This window comes from Centroberyx gerrardi, chromosome 16 (genome assembly GCF_048128805.1).
Source record: "Centroberyx gerrardi isolate f3 chromosome 16, fCenGer3.hap1.cur.20231027, whole genome shotgun sequence".
Taxonomy (NCBI): domain Eukaryota; kingdom Metazoa; phylum Chordata; class Actinopteri; order Beryciformes; family Berycidae; genus Centroberyx; species Centroberyx gerrardi.
Window position 1 is genome coordinate 13,612,346 of NC_136012.1, and position 13,054 is coordinate 13,625,399.

Genomic DNA, 13,054 nt, shown 5'->3' on the forward strand with positions numbered 1-13,054 from the left:
AATCACAAACTCCTACTCGACAGGTTTGACCAAAAGGACTGTGAGCAGACCTCATACACCCACTGCCTCCCACCCTATCTCCCACAAATCAGCAGTTCCACCTACCACTTTAACCCGGCGTCCCATTCTCTCGCTTTGCCCCCATCAGCTGTGTCGCCCGGGCTTAATCCATTATCCTAAAATGTCCACCTACCTTTGCAATCTCCTTCACTACCATCTCAAGTACCGCTCTTTACAACAATCTACCGCCGTGACCCCCGTCCCCGGGTCTTCACTCATGCAACTTTATTCTCCTCTCCTCCTCCCCTCTCTTCTCCTCTGCTCCCACCTCAACACTTCAACATCCCAGCTTCACCCCCCCCGCCTCCTCCTCTCCTTTCGGACAATCTCTTGCCTGTAGCGGGGCTTTGTGGTGGCAGCTGTGGAGGGTGTGCCTCCCACACATGTGAGGACTGCTGACCTTGGCGCTTAGGCTCAGCCCCGGCCATGATTAATGTCTCTACAAGACAAGAAGCAAGTATCTCTGCCTGCCTGGCCAATATATATCTCCTTACACACATCATTCCTGTCTCAGGACACACCTGATGATGGGCAAATCTCAGCCCCCTTCCTCCTCCCTCGCCCCCTCTCTCCGCACCCACCCTCCGCCGCTGTCTAATCCTTCCCTTCCTACCCCTCCACAGTGCAGCTGAGGAGGAGTAAACACCGAACGGGGGAGTTTTACATCCACGCTCTTTTTCTTCTCTGAATGATCAAACATTCCACACCGGGCTCATCTGGAAGGTGTATATGCTGGCTTCCATTCGATAAGGCTGTTACCTGTACGTATTTTGCCCTGAGGAAGAAGTGCCTGTGTGTTTTCGGTTGTGAAGTTAAAAATCCCTCAAGGACAAATGCACTAAGAAGAAAAGCTCTGCTGCCATTAGGAGCCCCATACTCCCTCCTAGAGCAGAGTATAAAGCAAAACAAAGCGTTCTAGCAATGAATCACCACAGATAGATCTTTTAGGCACCATAAACAAGAAGCCCAATACAAGTTGGGAATAGACTAAAGTTTTAAAAGACTTAGAAATACAAATATTCACCTTGGGGTATACAGTATATCTTGCCGGAGCCATCTCTAGACAGAATGATATTTGTTCAAAGGCTTCTTACAATGATATGTACTGTTTTCATTTAATTGATTTTTGGTCCCTGTGTCAATATCTTAGTGGAGAAACAAAACAATAATTTGCAGTTCCCATTACCCAGACTGTGTTGTTTTTCTGTGGCATTTTATGGACCTCAATGTATTTTTGGAGTGTTAATGCTGATGATTTTGGATCCGTCATTGCTATGGCCTCATCTGTATGCTGTTTTATTATCATCAACAACGTTTCAAACATATTCAGCAATTCTAGTTTAGTATGACCCATCTAGTGACACATCAATTAAAAAAGCAAGGCAAACCACAAGTTGATATGCTATGCATTAAAGGACATTAAAGGTGGAGAAGGCCATCAATTTATATCCTAGAGAAACCAAGGTCATTTTGCTATTGCTTAGCAGTAAACCAATCCAAATACAACTAAGTTTAGTGGGTCACACAAAAGGCCCTTTTCGTGTGAATTAAGTTTGGGATTTATTGGTGGAGCTATTAAAAGGGCATCTGGCTTAGGATGCAAAGAGAAAGGCCAGCCAGTGATTCACACAAAACCCTGAGAAGTCTATTTGTGCAACTTAATAGCCTCTACCACAAAAACCAAAGGTGAAAGAATAGCTTAATCATCACATTGGCAATACCTGCCTCTGTGCATGCATTGCATTATGAATTGCCTGTTGGGTACTTTATCCAAGGCTCACACTCAAAGACACTCAATTTAAGGACCACTTGAAAATATGACAAAAGTTTTGGCAGCGAGTGGGATACACAAAGATTGCAGCGCTACCTTTGAATTAGTGTTAGGTCAGATTTTACTAAGGTGGAAATGGAAATGCCATCTCTTGTTGTAGCACCACGACATGCCAGTGCATGCAGGATAGCTGCTCAGTAAATACTGGTCTCTGTAAATATTGAGCTTCTCAAATGTCTATACCCATAAAACTCTAACCAGGAAATTTTTGTGTGCCACTAGACTGAATAGGGATAATATTTCCTCATGTTTATGATGTGAATCACAGCATCACAAGAAGCACATCCTCCATGCTTCGTCATTTACAGTAAAGGTCGAACGGCCAACAATAAAGCATCTCAGCCACAAACACATGAGGCTGACATTTTCCTGCAGTGAGCTACAGTTCCATCTGTACACTTCATATTGCCATCTTTTGGTGAAGTGTTTCATTTTTACATGAGATGCTGCAGAGGCCCTTGACCCAGATGAAAGCGATTGTCAGGTTAGCTCTTTGATGTCTTTGAAACGCATGTTTACTGTTTTGGTGAGAGCGCTGAGATCATCTCAACATGTTTTCATCTCAAGGCAGTGCTACAGCAAAAGCTGGTTTTGCATGGTAAAAAGCTCTACTGCACCGTAGAAATTGATTTCTTAATGGCACAGTCTCTAAAATGTCATGCTTATGAAATATAATGAGCATTGTTCTTGTTTCCTTTTGTTGTAATATGAATGAGAGGGACAAATTCTCATTAACAATACATCAGCCATCTGAGTTGGAGTCCTAACTGTGAGGAGAGATTCAGTCAAAGTAATTTGGCTTCATAGAATGCTGCTATGACTAGGCTTGATGGGCACACACTGATATTGCACCAAACAACACTGACTTAAAAGGGACCAATTATAGGAGTTCAACTGTTTGTATGTTCAGATGTTTAATGAAGACACTGGTTGTGTTCGGAACCGCATACTAACGTACTGCCTACTACATACTCAATGAGTATGTACTGCATACTGCCTACTAAATGATTGAAATTATGAAATTAAGTATGCCATTACCAGCAGACTGTTCACACTTAAGTATATAGCCAAGTATCCCAGAATGCATTTCGCACCAGCCGGCAGCGATAGCGGGGATTTTAAAGCAGGCTAAAAGCTGTTGTAATTTTGGCTCTACGACTGTTAATATGTCACTTTATTAAGTTTTAATATTTTTTCAGGTGAGAAAGTAACCATGCAGATTCCCAATATGTGGTCAGTTTATCCAAATAACGCCTGTTTGTAAATCTGCTGCGACGTTTTCGGAGATTTGAAGGAAAACAAACCCGGCCAGCGGCCCCCCTTTGTTTTCCTCTTCTGTACCTTAACGTACGTACGTACGTAAGAGACGCAATGCATTTTGAGGCGGTTGAGTATGTCCAGTAAGCTCACGCCGCATACTCAGAAATTCTTGCTAATCTAGTACACATCTGGGCATTTTCTCGCGTACACAAAATTCACATACTATGCAGTTGGAACGCACTACATACTCAATTTCATGTCATACTTAGTATGAATAGTACGTTAGTATGCGGTTCCGAACGCAGCCACTGTCATTTTTGTATTAGGTGGTTAGACTTATAAGCAGATTCAAATAAAGTATTTTCAAAGATGCATGCATTTTTGGAGATAGTTTCACGTAAACTCCCTTCACAACAACAGCAACAAAAACAACTGGAAAGTCTGAGAAAACTTTGCTACCCAACTTTCCAAGCTTTGATGCAATGATAACCTTTAACCTTTTCAATATGGCGGAAAAAGATTTATGTCTACCAAAGGCAGAAGAAAGAAAACCCTTATATACACATACACCTTCATTGCATTTTTGTAGTTCGCCAGACTAACCATCATTAACATTTGTTTAGATGAAGTTTGTTAAATGAGCTTGTTAAACTGCAGGACGTCCATGTTTGTTTATCGTTTGTCCTCCAGGTTTGATTTTCTGACAAAATAGCACATGAATGCAGTGGTGTTTAGCAGCAGACACGGAAGTCCCGGATGTCGGACCTTCCCACCAGCATCTGAACGCACAATTAGTCTTGATTGGTTCCCCTCCCTCAACAGCTGCTTAAATCCTTCCAATCAGGAAGGTTTCCAGCATCTGAATTGACACACCCTCTGGAATGCCTCCGCTCAGCAGGTTTGCATCATTTAAATCAGGAAGATTGGTACTGTCTGCCAATCAAGGCCCAGTGCTGTGCCTGTTCTGCAAGTGAGAACATATTTTTCAAATTCATTCAAGAAATATCCTACTGACTATTTAAAAAAAGTCAAAAGTTTGGACACACGCATTTTTCTTTATTTTAACTATTTTTCACATTTTACAATAATAGTAAAGACATCAAAACCATGAAATAACACAAATGGAATTATGCAGTGACCAAAAAAGTGTTAAACAAATCCAAACTATCTTATATTTTAGATTCTTTAAAGTAGCCGCCCTTTGCCTTGATGGAAAGGCAAAGGCTTTGGAAAGAAACTCATACATATGCATCAACTTCACTGTTTATATTTGTCTAGGAATCAAGCATTTAAGCATAAGCCTTTAGATCAAAATGGCTTTAAGATAATGAAAAACATAGTAGGCATTCAATCAGGTGTGTCCAAACTTTTGACTGGTAGTGTAATACAATTGAAAACAAATTCATGATAAGTAATAATATGTATATGGGTAAATATTTTCTCACTGCACTATATGTGATTTCTCTTATCACTACTCAACTACCGCAAGCCAAAGGGTTAAAAACACATTAATACACATACACACTCAGAAAATTCCATGATAATACAAGCAAATGGTAAACATGTTGTCCCCCACCAGTGATGTAGTTCCACCCTTGGGTCAGTCAGTGATTGCTGAGTGTACTTGAAATATGAGTGAAATTGTATAAGCACTTTCGTATGGGACAATGAAAGGACAGATTGGCCATATATTTATGTTGCCTACTCTCCTCAGAATTAGGCTTACAAGTTATATCTTGAAATGTAGAAACTGTAATTGTCCAGTTTTTACTCAATACAGTACAAAATATAAGAACTACAATACGCAATAAATACAATCCGTACATTACACAATGTGCACTACAATACAATTTATAATACAATATACAATATAACATACAACACCAGGAGTGTGAGTGTTATGAATAATATAAATGCTAAATGATAAGTGATATATGGTATTGCACAGTAGGTAAGTGGTAATATGATATAAATAGTCAACACTGACGGCACAGTGGTAGTGCAGTGATGAGTGCAATAACAGTACAACAGTCCAACAACTGTACAATAACTACAGTGTCTTGTGGTTAGAGGTTTGCCCAAAAATTCTCCATTGACTCTCACTTCAACACATCAACCCAGTCTGATGTCTCCAAGTGTGTAGCGTGTGTAGACTATTATGTTACCTATGATAACTTTGATAACTATCCTTGGTACCCATCGGTGCCGAAAACGCCGTTCGCCGGGCACCCGGTGACGCATTGGCGTCGGGACCCCCGCCGAAATCTCGGACGGATCACTGGGAACAAATCGGCGCCCTGCCATCAGCCCTGGCCGCCACCGTGCTCCCGGGAAGCGTCGGCAGTAACGCCGAAAGCTCCATGCTTGTCTGTGTCTCTCTCTCCGCTGACAGAACAGAGGGCTGTCAGGTGGACAGAGCTCGCGCATATGCATGGAAATAAACTGCGATATGATATAATTGTATAGATTTTACTTTTACTTTTCAAGCTTCAGTTTATCACATGCATGATATTGGTCAGCCTGCTTACTGTGTGGGAGAAACGAGCTACCTCCCAATCTCAGCAGAGAAACAAGATGGTGGAGAAACAAAACTTAAATTTCTGGCTCTGTGATCCTGTGATTGAGTCCACATGGTTCTCAGGTCTCATGTCTTTTCAATGTGTGCGAACGAACGTACTAACGGACGGAGACCGATCCATAGTCCCCCCTTTGGTGGGGGGCAATTATATGCTCCCCAGAAGGAAACCAGGCAGAATAATAGCCTATGAAATATCCTCATTAATGTTTAATAATAATTTTAATAATTTTAATCTAAGTGTATAACTGGCCTAGCTACATGACAGGATTCAGAAGCCGATAATACATGAGCAAAACGATAATTTTATGAATAGGTTATTTGTTAATAGATGTAGGCAACAAATCATGTTACTGCAGAGACTCATTGCATCTGAGGAGCATTTTTTTCAGCGTTTCTAATTTCACTGCAGTTAAAACTGTGCATCTTTTGAATCTTTGGAATCTTCCCAATATTCTCAACCAATTGGCTTTCACTGACATCACGCTCTTCGCAATTGGAACTCAATCATAAAGCAGAATGCAGTAGTGACAGAGGGTCATGTGGGCAAAGACGGTGAGCGATTACCTGGAGAAGGGAGAGCAGAGTACAGCAGCAGAGAGCAGAAACAGGATATTTTTAGAGACAGACTATTGCTAGAGGCCTCCTCAAAGAGGAGGAGGTTCTTCTCTAGACATGGAGCGGAAAGAACAACTCCACGATGAGGAGACCATGGATCCTATCAAGCTAGCCAGGAAGCTGAAGGTGTGTGAGGCAGAGAAGGCGGGCATCCGGCGAAACTATAAGGAACTGGCCTCCAAACACGAGGACCAAATACACGAAAATATGGGCCTGCAGCATCACCTGAAGGCACTCAAGAAAGAGATGGCCCAATGCAGATGCGGGCAGCCTAAGGCAGACAAAGAATATGAGTTCCTCTGCCGAGAGAACGAAGACCTCTGCAGGAAAATGAAGGAGCAGGCCATGAAACTTGAGGCCTGCGAGAAGGAGAATATGGCCATCCAGAAAGAAGAGGAGTGTTCCAGATTTCCCCAGAGAGAGAAGGCCTTTTGCAGACGTGAGCAGTCCAAGGCAGACACAGAGAACGAGTTCCTCTGCCGAGAGAACAAGGACCTCCGCGGGAAAATGAAGGAGCAGGCCATGAAACTCGAGGCCTGCGAGAAGGAGATTATGGCTCTCCAGAAAGAACGTGAGCGGGCCACTAACCTTCAGGCAGAGAAGGAGGAGTTCCTCTGCAGAGAGAACGAGGGCCTCCGCCAAGAAACAGAGGAACTCAAGGAAAGGCTCCAGAACACCGACGAGCTGGCCAGGAAACTGGAGACATGTCAGTTGGAGACGATTGACCTCCACCAAGTGATATTGGATAAGAGACTTCTCCTGAGAAGGATGGGCGCCTGCAGAAAACAGCTTTCCACCAAGCTTAAGACAGAGAAGGAGGAGATGGAGGTCCTGCGGCAGGAGAACGAGCACCTCCGCAAAGAAATTAAATGCCACGAAAATCTCCAGAGTGCCTATGAGCTGGCCATGAAAAACAAGATCTGTGAGATGAAGCAGCAACACTGGCAAGAAATCGCTAATCTCGAGAATGAGATTGCCGCACAGAAGGAGGAGAAGGAGGTCCTCTGCCAGGAGAAGGAAGTCTTCCAACGAAAGATGGAGGAAATGCTCAAGAAAGACCATGAGCAGACCATGAGGCTCAAGGCAGTAGAGGAGCTGGTGATCAAGCTGAAGGAACACCAGCAGATGCTTGAGAAAGAGAAGGCACAAGAGGCCTTGACCACCCAGACTCTTTCCAGCGATCTCAAGGCCGATGAGATGGAAGACGAGGCCCTCAAATCTGCCAACAGAGAGGCAGAGGTGGGAGGCTCTGGAGAGAAAGATGGAAAACTCAACAAAAAGCCCAAGAAGCCTTCCGTGATGAGGAGATTTATTAAGCTCTTTACCCCTCAGAGTAAGGAGAAAAAAAAGGAGAAGAAAAAGGAGAAGATGGCGTCCGCTTGCTTCAAGCCAAGAACCTTAGCACACTGACATCTGTGCTCACTCCCTCTCCTCTCTCCTCACACACACACCCATTTGAAACCCACGACCTGACACCTTCTCCCCCCTTAACCTTGTATTTTCCCTTAATAAAAGATATCATCAATGATATCTTAAAAATAATGCACCGCCTGTATTTGTATTTAATTCTGTAAGTGGCTATACAGCCAACATTGTATGCAGAGGATTTAAGACAGCTGGACATACAATGTTGTAGAGAAAATATAAAAGCTGTGTTGGATCTATAGTTGTTTTTATGTTTTTATCGTATCAATTGTTTGTGTGGTTTTGCAATTTAAATGCTGTTGTCAAACTCAGAAATGAAAGTGGAACTGCCGTGGTACATTTACCTCATCCTGATGTCACATCATGACCTTGGAATAACAAGGTCCCACCTGACATTTTAGTCAAAAATAAGTTATTTAAAATATATAATTATATAATATAATAACATGGAACCATTTAAAAATCAGCAAGCATGTGGAGAAGATAGTTAGTTTCTACTGTGTAAGTGATGACAGCAAGTGCTCCATTATTTCAAGGGGTTCAATCCTGGGCAGCTTTATCCCTTTTCAGTTTTAATCAATACTTTTCAATATTTTCAGCTAGAAAGGAAACATGTTCTTGGGGGCAGTGAAGAGCTGAGCGCTGATGAACAATAGGTCCTATCTCTGCCCTGTCTTGCAGAGCCAGACGTTTGTTGCTGTGAGTCTGGCAAGAGCGGCTTAAGAGTTAATTTCCTGGCAGTGATTTGTAGGAGAGCAGCATCAACAAGCTGCTGCAGACTGGAGCATGAAAACCATTACTTCAATCCCTCACTCCCTGACATTAATAGGATGAATAAATGTTTTTGTTCTCTGCTTAATTTGGATGAATTCATCCAAATGGCAATGAAAACAAGTAAATATCCATCTCAGCTCCCTTCCTGATAACGGAAGACAGAGAGAAGTCACTCTGCCTTCGGTTTTTCTTTCACCTACTGTTTGAGAATTCCTCTACTCAATTCTGTGCTCATAAATCAGATGTTTCCCAAAATGACTGAGACTGGGAGCGCTTACTGAGGCAGGCTCATGTTACAGGGTGGGTTTGTTTTTATCTCCCCCATACAGGGGGTTGTCATGTAGAATTTTACACTGTAGTTAGTCATAGAACCGTTTGTTTTGTGATCCAAGTCATCCTCGAAAATGATATGTGCCCAAAGGGATTACATCCTGCACTTGAATTTCTAGTACAAAAAAAAAAAAAAATGTTATTTCCGTATTCATCATTTTATAATGGCTGTGCAAGGACAAGATAAAACAAATCTACAGTAGATTACTTTGGATCAGAGAGGAACGTACCACAACAACATGCTGCTCTTGTGCTTTTAACGCCATAATATCCTGCAGAAATACCTGGCATGACCTCCGCCAGGCTGTGTCCAGATGAGCTCCTATAGCATTATTACTTAACTAAAGCCCAGCAGGCCACAGCTACTGGGTCAAGAGGCCGCGAGCACTGCTGGGTGCAGCTCAGCCCTCAGTGGGGCTCAGCAGTCGTACTCCAACTGCACGCTGTAATCATAAGCTACTATACAAACCTGTGTGCTTGACTATATTGCGCTCTACAGTATTGTGCTGTCACTGAAGCACAGCCACAAATATCTTTCGCTCCCAAATCCCCGGCAGAATTACCTACAGGCCTCATCCTGAGTTAAGGAGAGGGGATATAACAGAAAGGCACAGTCACTTACAGTATATACCACACACATAGTAACATTGGCAATTCAACAAATCAATGCTGAGTCACCAGCGCTGTTACTGCAATGCTGAATGTGCTGCTTATGTACATTCATAGGTTGAGGTTATTTTGATTGGATCTCAAGCTATCCTTTTAAAGGTCTGAATTCCATCTAACCTAGGAAGACTAAGGTGACAATCCACAGCAGCAACGGTTCCATCACAAAACTGAGATCAGACAGATACGGGAGATAGACATCAAGGGTCACAAATAAACTCTGTTAGAGGTGAAACAGACAGTACAGACTGTACTTGACCATGCTCCTCTCAGAGCAGTTGGCTGAGAGGAAGAGTCTCACCTTGGGTTTTGGCAAGAGAGGCAGCCTTTGTTAATTTTTAATGCATTTGGAAACTAGTAATTAAGTCCCCCCCCCCAATGGACTAGGAAATTGACATGCTCTGGAGAGCCAGTGAGTAATTATATTTGTAAAGAGCAGTGATACAAGATACTCCCCTCTGACTGGGACTCATTACACATCATTAGAGAGGCGCGGCAACTAGGCACATGCACACGCACCACGTGCACACACCACATGCACATGCACACGCACGGGGGCACGCAAGTCACACACTCTGAAACACACACACATACACACAAACACACAAGCACGCAATCTCTTTCTCTCTCTCTCTCTCTCTCTCTCTCACACACACACACACACACACACACACACTCACACACACACACACACACACAAATCAATGAGTGGAAATGCAAACACTGTTTCCCTTCGGTAAACAAAATGTGCTCTTCAGGTCCCTGACCCAAGCACAGAATGACAAGGCCAAACAGAACAGTGTAACAGTATATTCTCAATATTTCATCCGGGGATAATCATACTGGTGGGTCAATAAGTAATTAAAGATTAAATCTGTTATGAATTCCCATTCATCTAAATAGGGAAAAGTTGAGATATGAAAGTTTCCAAATGGGGCCCCAGGAGATTTGTGGTCCACACTTTGAAGCAATAATTACCGTTACAGCGTAGGGCTAAGAGCTGCAGAGATGATAGAACAGCACTAGAAACTTAGTGGACTCCTCTTTAATTGGAATGGGAATGGTGGCGACTCGACACAAGATAGTCTTAAAATAGAATTTCTACAACTCTCTTTCGTGTTAACCTTCTTTATAGAGTGTTTCTCCTCTCCCCTCTGTCCATCTCTTTCTCTCTCTCTCTCTCTCTCTCTCTCTCCCTGTCTTTCTGTGTGTGTGTGTGTGTGTTTCTCTGTCTTAGTAGAATCTGTAGCGGCCATGTTTATATTAGAAAACTATACTGAAATATACTGTGACCTGTCCTTTTCACTTCCACCTTTTTCACTCATGGAAATACTCCTCTTTCCTATACAACAAATGCTAAATGCATATTTCTCTACACACTGAGCAGCACCATCCATCAATATTGCTGCTCTCTTTGTGTCAAATGTCAAAAAGTGCTGAAATGCTGGAAAGTGTGATACTGCAAAAATGATGTAATGAAAACGAAATGGATGAAATAAATAAAAGAAACATTCATGACCAATATTTTGAAGGCTCGGTGCTGTCCAATTTGTTTAAATTTGCTAGCTAAAATGTTTTCGTTTCACACATTAAAAATGCTTTCAGTACAAATTTGTTAGTGAGGGCTGTGTTGCTTAATAGATTAGGCCTATTGTCTGTGTGAAATGAGTTAAATATTCAGATTGCTGTGTGCATTTCAAAGGTGTTTGCTGCATTATTAATGCCATATTCAGATTGCCCAGGGACGGTGGGAGAGCTATATTAGTGTCAGAAAGCATAGTTTGAGTTGCCTTGTCTGCTTTCACTTTAAACTCATTATCTTGTCTAATTCTCTCAGCCTCCATTATTCCCTCATCCCTTTAAGCAGCCTAATTAAAAGAGCATTCATTTTTTCATTAATATTTATTTATTTATTTATTTATTTTGCCATTCTTCTTGGAACTGTTTCACCGTGCTTAGAATCTAAATTACTGTTGTTGTTTTTGTTTTTTTTTGCCGCTGCCAGTATTTAAATGAAGGGAGTCCTGCCGCATGGCTCCTTGAGATTAAGGTACAGTAGAGAAAGTTAAAACCAGGCGTCTTGCTCTCCGCTTGCTGTCAACTGATTTTCACCTGGAAGGATACATGGCGAGTGTTTCGCTTTGGACTACGAACGCAGTAAAAGCGCCTATCTCCAGTATAGGTTAACGTACAGTGTGTCCACAATATTATGCAGTCGATAGTGCTACTCAATCCTGATTAGACTAGATTAAGGCTGAATGTGTTAGCGACACCCATATTAATTAAAAACAGTTAGATGAAAAATGACGATATGGAACCAAATTTTCTCAAATTTTAAGTATGGCAATTCGCAATTTATGATTGAAGATCTTCAGACAGCTTAGTGTTAATTGGCCCATCATGGTTTGATTTCTCCCTGGCCTTAGTTTTATTTGCTTTATATGAGTGTGTCTGTAATAACAGTTTAAAGCTGTACTATAGGGAGATTATCGGACCATACTGCAGCAGTGGACATTATCGCTCAACTACATGCATCAGTTCTTCTCCGCTCATCTCTCAGAATGGCTGCTGGGGAGCTCACCAAGAGAGCTGCTTTGTGATCTGTGTGTGTGTTTGTGTGTGTGTGAGCGAGTTTGTGCATGTGTGCGTACAACGTGTATTTGTGTGTCTTTTTGTGTGTATGTATATGCGTGTATGCGCTTGTGAGCGTGTTGTGTGTGTGTGCGCGCTTTTGTGTGCCTGTGTACGGTACTTGTATGTACTGTTTGCGGATGTGTGTGCATGCATGTAGAATGACATTTAGCGAAATGCGGCGGCAAGACAAGAAACATCTGACTCATAATTGGAGTGCCATGAAAGAAATATGATCATGAATCTGTATTAGGCTTACGTGCTCAGCTTTAACCCAGTGGCAGGAGCAAGAGGCATGCTCAGCTAGCGCTCCCACCTTACCACCCCGAAGGCTGATTACAGCACTCCAAATGATACTTCAAAAATAAAAAAAATAAAAAAAAAATGACAGAGGGAAACGCAGCACATTCAAGGCGAGCAAAATCGATAGGCCGCATCGCTCTCGTCTCCATCAGAAGAGAGTCTCAGGATGAATCTAGTTCAACCACAGCAGTCATCTCAACGTCCTGGAGGACAAAACACAACTCTTCCTCGCTCAGCCTCCTCCTCCTCCTCCTCCTCCTCTTGACATCTGCAGCTCTCTGAGGAGCCACACGCCAAGGTGAGGCAAACAGCTCCTTAAATTAACGGCTGCCGACAATTTGGCCCAAATCTGAGGCTGAAGCAATATTCTCTACAAATACAAACCTGGAAATATCATTTCACAGTCACTGTGTTTGTAGTCTATATGCAATCACTCTAAAGGTAAAAAAAAAATGTGTGAGGGGAGAAATCAGCTGTGTCAGAGAGATGGATGGAATAGGTACAAAGCTTGGGTAGTGTGCTAACAAACTCCATTTTGTTTTGCTGCAGCTGTTTCCATGGAGCTCTCTCTCTCTTTCGCT

The 13,054-nt window shown here is 42.4% G+C and overlaps 1 protein-coding gene across 10 annotated transcripts in view; it reads right to left on the bottom strand.

The window, feature by feature from the left end:
• nlgn3a (neuroligin 3a) overlaps positions 1-13,054 on the bottom strand; it is an 89,024-nt gene that overhangs the window by 56,712 nt on the left and 19,258 nt on the right. The window lies entirely within an intron of this gene.